Source organism: Miniopterus schreibersii (assembly GCF_964146895.1).
Source record: "Miniopterus schreibersii genome assembly, chromosome: 10".
NCBI classification, from domain to species: Eukaryota; Metazoa; Chordata; class Mammalia; order Chiroptera; family Miniopteridae; genus Miniopterus; species Miniopterus schreibersii.
The window spans coordinates 65393534-65405410 of NC_138110.1; the positions used below are offsets into that span (position 1 = coordinate 65393534).

The following is an 11877-nucleotide window of genomic DNA, read 5'->3' on the forward strand; positions in this document are numbered from 1 at the left end:
GGGTAAAGACCATGGGATCACCTCAATAGACGCAAGGAAGGCATTTGATAAAATTACAAATCTATTTATTATTACAAGCTCTAAGCACACCAGGCACTTCCTTAGCCTGATGAGAAAGCTTCTGTAAAATGGCAAAACGAGAATGTTATGTCTCTCTTCTCGTATTCAGTATTGTACTGGAAGCCTTAGCCAGTGAATTAACTCAAGAAAAATAAAAGTTTAACAACTGGAAAGGGAGAGACAAAACATTATATTTAAAGATATTTAAAATTGTCTAGCCTGACTCACTGTGCCGCGGGAGCGAGGCAAGGGAGGCAGGCGAGGTGGAAGATGGACAGCTTCCCACCTGGCGGTGGCACTCAGCGACAGGCCGCTGCAGGTGTGACAGTGCCAGGTGGGGACGGCAGTGGCCTGCGCCCAGCATCGCATCACCCGGCTGATAAAGGTGGGGACTCAGGCGAAGAGCGCTTTTCTGATGCGCATGATGGCAGCTCTCTTCGGAAATGCAAGCGACAGAAATGTTTTCATTCCCGCTCCCAAACCAGAGCCTTTTCGGCGGGGCCAGAGCAGCCGGAACCGGCTCTCCGGAGGCGGGAAGGCTGTCACGCTCGGGGCGCTGTGCTGCACGAGCAGTCACGGGCCTGGGCCGCTGGACCTGGCGTCTTGCAAAAGGAGGCACTGTTGACAAAAGCAGACAGTCTGAGACCTGCAATTATTTGCTTGCTCAGAAGTTTAATGGGGAGTCTCAGGGGCATACAAAAGAATTAGATGAAGAGCTACATGAATATATATATGCGAGGTGGCAAGAAAACAGGCTCAGGGGAGTAGGAAAACGGGCAAGGCCATCTCAAAAGGAGTCGACCTGGCACAGTCGGGCTCGGGGACAGGCTAGAAAGGAACTCTGAAGGCTGGGATGAGATCACGGAGGACCATTCTCAGGAGAAAGTGGCTGATGAAGTTACTTTCAGGTTGCGGGAACCAAAGAAAGATCTGAGAGCCCGAGCAGTGGGGAGAACTGGAAACAAAAAGGCAACTTCTGAGGGGAACTGCTGAAGTCGGACAAAACGGCGGCCTTTTTAAAACGAATGGCAGCAAGAGCACTGGCCGGGCTGGGGCCAGACCCCAGGCAGCGGCAGCTGATGCCCTACAATGAGTTTGCAGATCTCGTTTAACTCAGCTTTCCAGAGCGGCAGTGAAGAACAGCAGGTGTTTTCCCGAACCTCCTGAAAGACGCTCCTAGCATCAGTGAGGAACAAATGAAGGAAGGACATTTTCTACATTGAAAAGCAAAAGGAATGTGAAAATGGAAAAGAAGCTGCTTGGAAGAGGAGAACACAACTGCTGGGGGGAAAGATGAAACAAGCTATTGAAAGTCTAAATTGTCAAGAAGATGATGCTACATTATGAGAAACGTTTGCAAGTCACACAGATGAGACCCTGGCCTCCCTTGATGGGCCTCAGGAAGCACATGGAGAAACAAAGTTGGGTGGAGAGGAGGCCACTGAGGTGATCATTCTCATGATTTGAGCATTTTTTAGTACATTTTGAGGAATAAATCCTTCTAAAGTGATATTGTAATAAACCATTTCCACTGAATTGCTTCATTTTACTTTACACTGGTAAACATGGAAATCTGGAAAGACTTGTTTTCTTATTTTAAATAAAATTGAATATGTGGAGAGATTAATGCGATCGATAGAAACATTTAGAATTTTCTCAAGATTGATAAAATACTTAAAAGTATATAGCAGAGGACTTAATTTCTCAATTTACTGCATGTGCTAATTATAACTAGTTGGCAATTAGTTTTGTCCAGATCTTTATAACTTACCATTCAAAAGTTTGTTTTCTTTTTCTGATTTATCTTTGCAGTGAATTATGACTGGTTTCAAAATATTCCATTAAAAGATCCTGATAAGACACATAAACTGTTAAACTATTTATTACAAATGCATCCAAGTTTTAGTTTGTCTGTGTTCTCAGAACTCTTAGGCTATTTGAAGGACAGTGATTAAAATTCAAATATGTTTATACTGATGGCTCTTCCCACTTATTCGTTTGCCCAGAAGTAAATAAACAGCAGAAGCTTTTCCAAGTGTATTGATTCATAACATTAAAAAATAAAAATAAAATAAAATTGTCTATGTTGAAAAAGTAAAAGTGTCTTTAGGTAACAGATTATTAGAAATAAGAAGAGTATTTGGAAAGGTTCTGAATATATAGTTAAAATACTAAAGATGCTAATTATGAAAGCAACAGCATCTAGGAATAGGTCTAACAAATGAAGTGCAAAAGTGTGGAGAAAATATGAAACTTTATTAAAGATATTATTATATTAACCTAAGTAAGTGGACAGTATGCCATGTTTATGGATAGAAAGGCTTAATGACAAAAAGACAAAAATTCTCCACAAATTATTCTATAAATTCAATAAAATTTTAATTCATAGAATTTGATGATTCTAAAATTTTTATGCAATAACAAAGGGCAAAGCACAGCCTACATTTTCCTGAAGAAGAACAAGGCAGGGAGAGTTGCTCTACTAGGTGACAAGGTTTATTCCAGTGCTACAGTAATAATGGGAGGGCGATGTTGGTTTGGGGACAGAGAGTCAACCAAAAGGTCAGAATGGAGAACTGAGAAGCAGACGCACAGTAATATGGAATCTCATTCACGCCCACAGTGACCACTGGAGACTAGTGGGGAAAGTCTGAATTCCTAAATATGGAAAAGTTTTTCCATGTGAAAAATATAAAATTGGATTTCTACCCCCATACCATACACAAAAATCAGTTCCAAGTAGAATAAAACTGTAGTTGTGAAAAGTAAACTATACAACATTTATAAACAATATAGGAAAAACATTTCATGATCTGGGAGTAGAAAATAATTTTTTAAATAAAAAAAGTTGCAAAAAACACAAACACTAATTGAAAAGATGGATGAATTTATCTGTATCAAAATCAAAACCTTCCTTCCATTAAAAAACACTGTAGAATGAAAAAAAACAACAACAAAAAAACAAAAGCTAGAATTAGGTATTTGTAACTCATATAAGCTACAAAGGATTAGTATCTAGAATGTATAAAGAATTTCTACAATCAATAAGAAAGGTAGGAGGGGTTGGGGGGGGAAGAAACAATAATAGGCATTTAATAGAAGAGGAAACTTAAATGATTCATAAACTATAAGTAATGTATTTATCAAATATTGAGTGCATAAAAGAGGTAAGAATATAAAGATGGCAGTTTTGATTAATAAACACAGTTCAAAGTTAATATATCAAGAATTTTAAGCATATATTATTTTGATTTATAGAATTTAGCACCACAAAAACTGCAAGTAAACTTAAAATTTTTGCTCCTGGGGAGTGTGGGACTGAGGATCAGGGGAAGAACCAAGTCCTCTATATTCTCCTAAAAATATACACATATGTTACTTAAAAAAATAAAAGAAAATATAATAAAAACATTTCATTTTAACAAGAAGCAGAATGCTAAATAATCCAGAGCAAATATGCCCAAATAGGCAGCACCTACATATGAATATAGCTAGAAAACTACCAAGGGATATAAAAGAAACATTTAATAAATGAAAGGCTGTATAATGTTGTGAGGAAGAGAGGATAATGTTGTAAGGATGCTAGTTCTCCCCAAAATAACCTATATATTGAACATCTCTCCAAGCAAAAGTTTTTTATTTATACGTCAATAAAATGATCTACCAGCCTCTTAGAAGAATATCAGAAAATAGCCAAGAAAAGAAACAATAAGAGTTATGAAGATTTTATTTATCCTAAAAATTAAGATAACATAAAAATTCAGTAATTTAAGTAGTTTGTTCCTAGTGGAATGATAGACAGATCAATGTAACAAAATAATACGATCAATTGAGCTCATCAAAGAGCATAAAAGGTGACATCCAGTGTGGGGAAAAGTACATAGTTTTGGGACCTGGGTTTATTTGGAACTAATGTTAAAGTCTTATAACAGGCAACATATTATTAAGTGAAAAGAAAGTTATAAAACAATTTGTAAAGTATAATTCCATTTTTGTAAGAATAACTAAAGTTACATTTGGACACAAACACACAGACACTAACGATAAAAACAAATAGTAATACTGGTTATTTCTGGTAGTTGGCCATATGCCGTTTTTATTTTCTACTTTTATCAGTATTTTCTAATTTTTTAAAGAAGAAATTCAATTTTTAAAACTCAGCTAATTATTTTAGGAAGTGTAAAGTAGACCTAAACATTTCTATTATATATATTGAAAAAAATTTTTTTAAAGATGTCAAATCTCTGGAATGCTACCCCCCATATTTCTTTTCCATTGTGTGACAAAAACATTAAACATGAAATTGTGGTCCCCAAATTAACAGAACTGTTCTCCTAAAAATACTTGCCCTGCAGTATTTTAAAGTTAACAACAAAAACATTGATGAATTTCCAGGCAAGACAACAATAGCTTATGCTTCATTATATAGCATCACGTGTGTGTTTAAAACAGCCCATCCCCACCCACGTCAGCAACCTCTGGCTACACGCGCGCCTTCTTCCCACCACTTCTGCGAAATTGCTTCATGATTTTACAGAGTCATTCTTTCGAGCTGAAAATTTCCACGCTTGGTTCTCTACCAAAGGTGATTTCATTTGGGAAGAGTGAAAACAATGTATAGCCCAAAGTGTCCAGTCATTTTCGCAGTTATATAAAAATGAAGAAAAACACTCTATTTGAAAACCAATTTCAAAGGTATTTATTTCGTCTTCCCAAACACTACGTCTAAGAGGCTTGTCTACAGAGGTTTAACATTTGCATCCTGCCAGGCCCGAACGTTTTCATCTTCAGAAACAGCCCGCCGTGGGTCCCAGGGCTCTGCGCTCTTGCCCTCGCCCCTCCTGTTTCTGAGGGAGGGACCCCGGAGCGTGGGCACCGCGCGGGCGTGGAGCCGGCCGGGGCGGGCCTGGCTGGAGCGTGGCGCCTGCTGCCTGACTCGGCGGCGCGCACCCAGGGCGGGCCGGCCCGTCGGTACCCCCGAGGCCTGGCGAGCGCCCCGGGAGGCGAGCAGGAGGGAGCTGGCAGAGCTGCCGAGCTCTGGGAAATGCAAGCCAGGCGCACCCAGCGGCAAGCCACCTAAAGATCTCGGGGTCCCTGTCTGACGGCTGCAAAGCCTGTGCTGACAGCATCTGCCCCACGTTAAGAGAAACAGCCCAAAAAGCCAGTGAAACGCATCCCCGGCAGGGCAGCCCAGTGAGCGTGCCACTCAGGGTTGCTCTAAATGCGTGGCTTTGCTTTTTTGACGCAAACTTACCTACACTGCCTAACACTCCTAAGGCTACTGTGTATGGTTGCACTGTACAATTTTAAGGGGCACCTTTCACAGGCCCCTTGGCCAACCTATTCCTCCCAATCCCACTTGCCAGTGGAGAGGAGAACTCCACCAAGCATTAGAGAGGAAAGAAAAATCCAAAGTTGCCATTTATGCTTATATCAAATTTCACATTATAAAACTATGCTCCAGGCAATTAAAAATATTCCAGTAATTTTATTACACATACTTTGAGATTTTTCTGGAAGGTACTCACATAATACAAGTTTGGCGGAAGCACATCTAATAAAGTGACACTGAGCAAGAAAATTCAAGGGAAATTACACATACATCTGTTTCAGCAATGTTAAAATGGGTGATTTTATACGAGTCCAAATGCATATATATCTTAAGCTCTGACTGTGGAAAATAGTCAGCCAAAACATTATTGATGAAAGTATACATCACTATCTACTGTAGGGTTAACCAAGCAACCACGAAAATAGATAATTAAACAAAATCAAGGAAAATATATAACTATAAAGCAAGAAGTCCCTTAATTGAAAACTGCAACCAACTCAAACATATAACAATCAAACATTTATAAAGTGCTCACTGGGTGCCAGGCACTAGTCTCAACATTCTGTATATGTTAACTCATTTTTTACATATATTAACTCATGACAAAACTCTGAGGTAGGTATTATTTTCTCTATTTTACAGACAAGATACTTTGAGGTCAAACAATAGCATTGATGGCTTAGCGGCCACACTGTACTCCTAGCTTTTGCCCTATAACTCTGTAATTTTCACCCATTTGGAATACAGGGCTAGTCATGCGACTAGAGAATAAAGAGAAAGTGAGAACAAGCCTGGCAAGCCCCCTGGAGGAAGGAGGAGGTGGGGGAGAGTTGAGGCAGCCCAGCAACAGGCAGCCCAGCTGACCCTGAAGCAGAGCCACCGAGCTCTTAGCCACTCCCGATACTGATGCTGCACAGACAACCAAGACTGCCTCTCAGCACGCAAGGGCAGAGCTCCGCAATTATCAATGTGCGAGCCATATTTCAGAGAGGAACCCCAAATTTGGATCCTCAGAATGCTCTAGCAGCACACCAAATTACTAGGAGGTCTATGACTGGTAATTAGCCCTTATTAACACAAAATATTCAAAGTTGCTCATCAGTTGGCTTTTAATAACTGAAGAAGTGACTGTCTTTCAGGATGGTGAAGCTCACCTGCCAAAGACCACCAGGAACATACCTGCGGTCAGACAAAGTTAGGTTTATTTAGCTCTCGCAGCAAGGGAGAGAGCACACAATGGGATCCATGGGATGCCTTGTTAACAGGCTTTTATTACAGTTTTAGGATTTGTACTGAGTGATTCTTAGGAAGGTAGAAGGAAGCTGGGGGTCAGGTTTGCATTGGGTATGTCAGGAAGTAGAGGGCAGTCCTGGAGCCAGTACCATCAGAAAGCGCAGGCAGTTTGATGAATGAGTGTCTTGGTAATTTTTATCTAGTAGGTGTGATGACTGAAGCAGTGTTAGAGAGTTGTCATTGGTAAAGAAACAGCAGTGACTCCTATCAGAAAGAAAAATTTTTGTGTGTGATTGTGTTATAGCCTTGTCTCTGCCTTATGTCAGGCATGGTCTCAGAGTGGCCTTGTCTAATCTTTGTTTATATTCTGTGAATGTTGTTTATGTTCATTTGGGAACACTTTGCTTTAGCATTGCTATTAGCTGCCAGCTGTTGGGGCCATTTTTTACTTTCTGGAGCATCACTTGGAGTCCATCGGTAGGGAGTCCGTCTGGCAAAATGAGGAAATGCCCTGAGAGCAGTGCATTCTGAGGCACGTGGGTTGCTTGTAGGTATGTCCTGATGTCCAGAGACCAGATGATGGAAATAGGAGGGTGAGAAGCTGGGGGAGAGGGAGGCATAGGGGAGCAGAGGCTACTGGAAATGGAGAATTTGACCACGAGCCTACACTATCAATCTTACCCCACCTGTGATGCTGAGAGGGGACTGAACTAGCAAAGAAATAAGTAGAGAAACATGCAGACTACCTGTGGATAAAGACGGGATCAAGCAGTCAGAAAAACGGGAAAGAGAGGGCTACGAAAAAAACAGAGCAAAGCTGAGAAAAGGGAGCAGTATACCCAGAAGAGGCAGAGGACAAGCTTCGTTCTGAAAATGATCACCGGCAGTATCCTGAAGGAAATTCTGGAAACTGTGTGGTATTCTCTGAAACATGAATAAAGGCATGGCTTCTGAGTATTGAGACAAAAATCATGAAGAGATTATAGGCAATTATGCAAAGACACCTGGATGAGAATAGCGGAAATGTATAAGATTGAGAAGGATTTAAATCTTTTAAACAATTCTGCAAATGCTGAACTTAAAATTATGTTTGAAGGTGGTAAAGAGCTTATTTAATAATATACATGAATAAGTGATGCAATGTACAAATCTAACAAAACAGACAATGAGGTGAAAATAACAAAAGAGGAAAAATAGAAAAAGAAGATGGAGAATGGAAAAGCCACGCAAGGGAAATCCTAAAGGAAAGGCCAAACCAAATGGAGCTAAAATGAAGTCTTCAATTTTCCTCAGTTATAGTGTTTCCTCCATTTCAGTCTTTTTGTTATTATGATGCATCTTATATCTTATAATTTGTCCCCCCCAAAAAAAACTAGTCAATAATATATCTTTTCAATTGACATCTTCTTAGAATCAAGGAAGTATGTTAATTTAAAAAAAAAAATGTCCTTAACTAAAGACAGATCCAAGTATTGCAGATTGAAAAGGCTAACTTCAGTTCTAAGGAATATGAATGGAAAATGCCCAAAATTAAAGACTTGTTGGCAGAAACGTTTAACTCTTAGAGAAAAAAAATTCTGTAAGCCTCCAGGCCTAAATATTAGATTACCAACAAAAGAGCAAATGCTAGGCTGCCTTACTACTGCCCTCCAATACCAAAGGTTAGAAGTTCACAGAGGTTGAAAGTTGCGGCCCAGGAATTTTTTTACTCAAAAAGTTGTTCATATTTAATAGCTATGAAAAGACATTGCTGGGACATGAAAGGTCTATCACTCAAGGTTTATTTTAAGGAAATGGCCCATGAGATTGTGGGGCATGGCAAGTCTGAAATCTGTAGGGCAGGTGGCCAAGCTGGAAACTCAGGCAGGGTTTCTGTTACAGTCTTGAGGCAGAATTCCTTCTTGGAGAAACCTCAGTCTTTGCTCTTCAATTGATTGGATGAGGCCCACCTGTGTGATGGAGCGTACTCTGTTTTACTTAGCATCTGCTGAATGCAAATATTAATCACATCTACAAAATGCCTTTACAGCAACATCTAGACTGGTATTTGACCAAACAACTGGGCATCATAACTTAGTCAACTTGACACATAACATTAGCTATCACACAAAGATTCACAAAATATGACAGCCTTCTTTAAAACAACTGTCTCAATGGTATTTTCTAGATGCAAAACATAAAATTGAGAAAACCATGGTAAAAAAAATATTGGTGACACAGAAATCATTGAAAGTAAGAACCTAGAAACTGTACATCTGTTTCTAGAATTGAATAAAAAGACAAAAATATTCTTGAAACGAAAGTGCTCTAATATAAAAAATAGTGTAATAACTATAATTGACATATAAAGACCCGGATTATATTAACAAAGAAAAAGAAAGAAAAAGGAAAGGAAGGTCTTATCTAAGATTGAGAGAATAAAATGGTACCAATTTATATGCTTGACTCTGAGAGTTGTTAGGAAAAAATAATTTCAATAATTATTTCAAAACATTAAATTAGCAACTATCAGTAATTCATACCTGATAAGATCAGCAACTCATGGGTCTCAGCCCTGGGCGGTGCATTAGAATCACCTGGAGAGCTTGTGCACATCCTGATGCTCTGGCAGCACCCAAGACCAGTTACATCAGAATGTTTGGGGATGAGGCCCAGTCACCAGTAGTGTTTCGAGAGCCTCAGGTGATTCTAAATTTGTTCGGCCAAGTTTGAGAGTCCCTGGCCTTGGCCTTTGTCCTATTTATGTTTCTTTAGGAGAGGCATTTTACTTTAGCATAACATTTCACAGTTACTTGCCCCTCTACTTTTCCCCTTAGTCACCTTTTCAGTTATCCTTGGTTATTTGATTACAGTCTACAGCTCACTGCTACTAGAAGTACAGTACAAGGACCAGAGGTCTCAACATATCTTAGGAGTTTGTTACTAATGTACCTGTTCCATGGCCCCGCCCTCCTAAGTGGACTTCTTGCTTCGTACTCTTTCTTTCTTCAAACTTTTTACAGAATGCTCTTTCCAAAACACAAATCTGATAATGCCATAAGTCCCTCAAAAAAACAATCAGAAACTCCATGTGTCCTAAAATCGAAGGCCCTGAAAATGGAATTCAGGGTTCTTGAAGGATTGTCGTCTTTACTTTGTGTCAAACTTTTTTCTTGACCTCATTTCCTGACTTCCTAACTCCAAGTATATCAGGCCATTAGCAATTCACCAAATGAGATAGCCCCTTTCACACTTCAGTTCTTGGGCTAATGTTTCCTTCAGCTGTGAATGCCTCTTGTCCCACTTTCTCACAAATTCTTAATCTTTCCTTGAGGTTCAGTTTAGATGTTGCCTCTGCTGTGAAGTATTCCCTGATCTCCCAGTCAAAAGGAATTTCTTTTCTTTCTTGTAGCACTGGTTTCATTCAATCTTATGTGCTAACTTGTCTGTTTTTTCTCCAAGTTTGTTAATTCTTGAAGGGGAGGAACTATGCCCTTTAGCCCCTGCTCCTCCAGTGAGTGATTGTGGGTCACATTCCAAATGCCTGTACATGAATTCTTTTAGCAGGGTCAAGCCACTCCACATTCCATGGGCACTTCAGAGGGCAAACCAGCTCACACTTTAACAGTATTTATTGCAAAGTGTCTCTAGCTTTAGCCTGTTAAGCAACTCCTTGATATTTTATCGAAGTTCCATGTTCTCTCGTTACCTTCATCTTGTATTTCACATTGGTGCAGTGGTTGCCCTGTCCTGATACTTTCTTCATTTCACTCACATTGACACTTTCTTTCTGGGGGCCTAGTTTATCCAAGTTGGAGTTAAGGCATAAATCAACTCTTTAAGGGTGATGACTCAACTTCTTTTAAATTTGGGGACAGTATTGGAGAAGCGCAAATAAATGCCTAAATAATTGCCCAGGAACTCAGCTTGGGAAGGGGGTATGGAATTTCAGTGTCAACTGATGAAAACATCCATGCCTCTTAGAAGTTTCCAAAGAGAATAAGGCTGCCTGCCTGCCTGCGGGCCTGCAGGAGTACTTGAAAAACAATTAAAGGATTTAACAGTAGAGCAAGGCTGTCTCTACTCAGGTATCATACTCAAACAGTCACAGATTCCTGCAAAAGCCTCTGTAGCCCAGGGCTCTGAGCTACACGACCCAAACAGTCCAACTGTGACAGGAAGGTGCTTAGTGCTTGGACTAAACATACCAAAAGTTGTGTTTAGTTGTGTTTAGTTGACAGACAGAGCTGGCCCCAGAGGTGAAAAAGCCCCAGATGAAAGCCATCTATGAGGACAATATATTTTCCCAGATGTTTTTGCCTTTCTGAATCACCCGATCCAAATACTCTATACACATCATGTTTCTCCCTCTTGCAGACAAGCTGTTTACTACTCAGTATAACAATGTTATTTTATCTGTCCCTAGCCCACAGGCCAGTTCCCAAGCACCAGAAGTCAGATTCTATGCTTGTCCTCTTGATCAGGCCTCCACCCTGTTCTCCAGCAAATGGAGAATAAGTCAAGAGAGGGGGAGAGAAGAGATCTAAGAAACAAAGAATCCGGCTCAGGAGAAAGGCAAAGGGAACTTAAAAATGACAGTAATGAGCAGTCTCAGTATTAAGACTGCTCATCAGGCCTAATGTGTTACCAACTCAAAGAAAAGGAGAATGGAGGTTCCCAGGGGGCACATCTCCGAGAAAAAAGTAGAAACTATAGGTTACTTGATGTGATTGGTCTTTTGGAAAACCATTTTGAGAAGATGTTGTAAGATATGGGGAGAGTTAGCAAAAGGTAAAAAGAAGTCTAAGCAAATTAAAAGCAAGGCAATTATTAACTTCAGAAAAAAACAAAAAGTTAAAAAAGAAACATAATTGTAGTATGCGCATTGCTCTGTTGTGATTAATATTTTTATAAGCATAACAATGTGAAAACAGAATAATATTAAACTCAAAATAGTGATGATATGGTAAGAGTAACACACAAACAATAGAAGATTTCAATCTAATGTTCTTGGTTCAACACGGATCAAGTGGAGAAAAATTAACTAAGGATATAAAAATATAAACAAAATAACCAGTAAGGCAGATGTAGATGAAATTCTGTATCCTAACAAAAGTGAGTACATCTTCTTGACAAGTACACATAATCATTCATGATAATTGGCCTCACTTTATAAGAAAAAATAATAAATTCCAAGAAGCATAAATAATACAGGTAGCATTTTCTAATCACATTGCAATAAAACCAGAAATCAATAACATCAGAAAAAGCCT

At 39.5% G+C, this 11877-nt stretch overlaps 1 pseudogene across 1 annotated transcript; it reads left to right on the forward strand.

Moving 5' to 3' along the window:
• Positions 1 to 330: 330 nt before the first annotated feature.
• On the forward strand, positions 331 to 1538 carry LOC308562351 (phosphorylated adapter RNA export protein pseudogene; annotated as a pseudogene). The gene is made up of 2 exons: positions 331 to 1103; positions 1204 to 1538. The product of its transcript is annotated as a phosphorylated adapter RNA export protein pseudogene (transcript).
• Positions 1539 to 11877: the final 10339 nt, after the last annotated feature.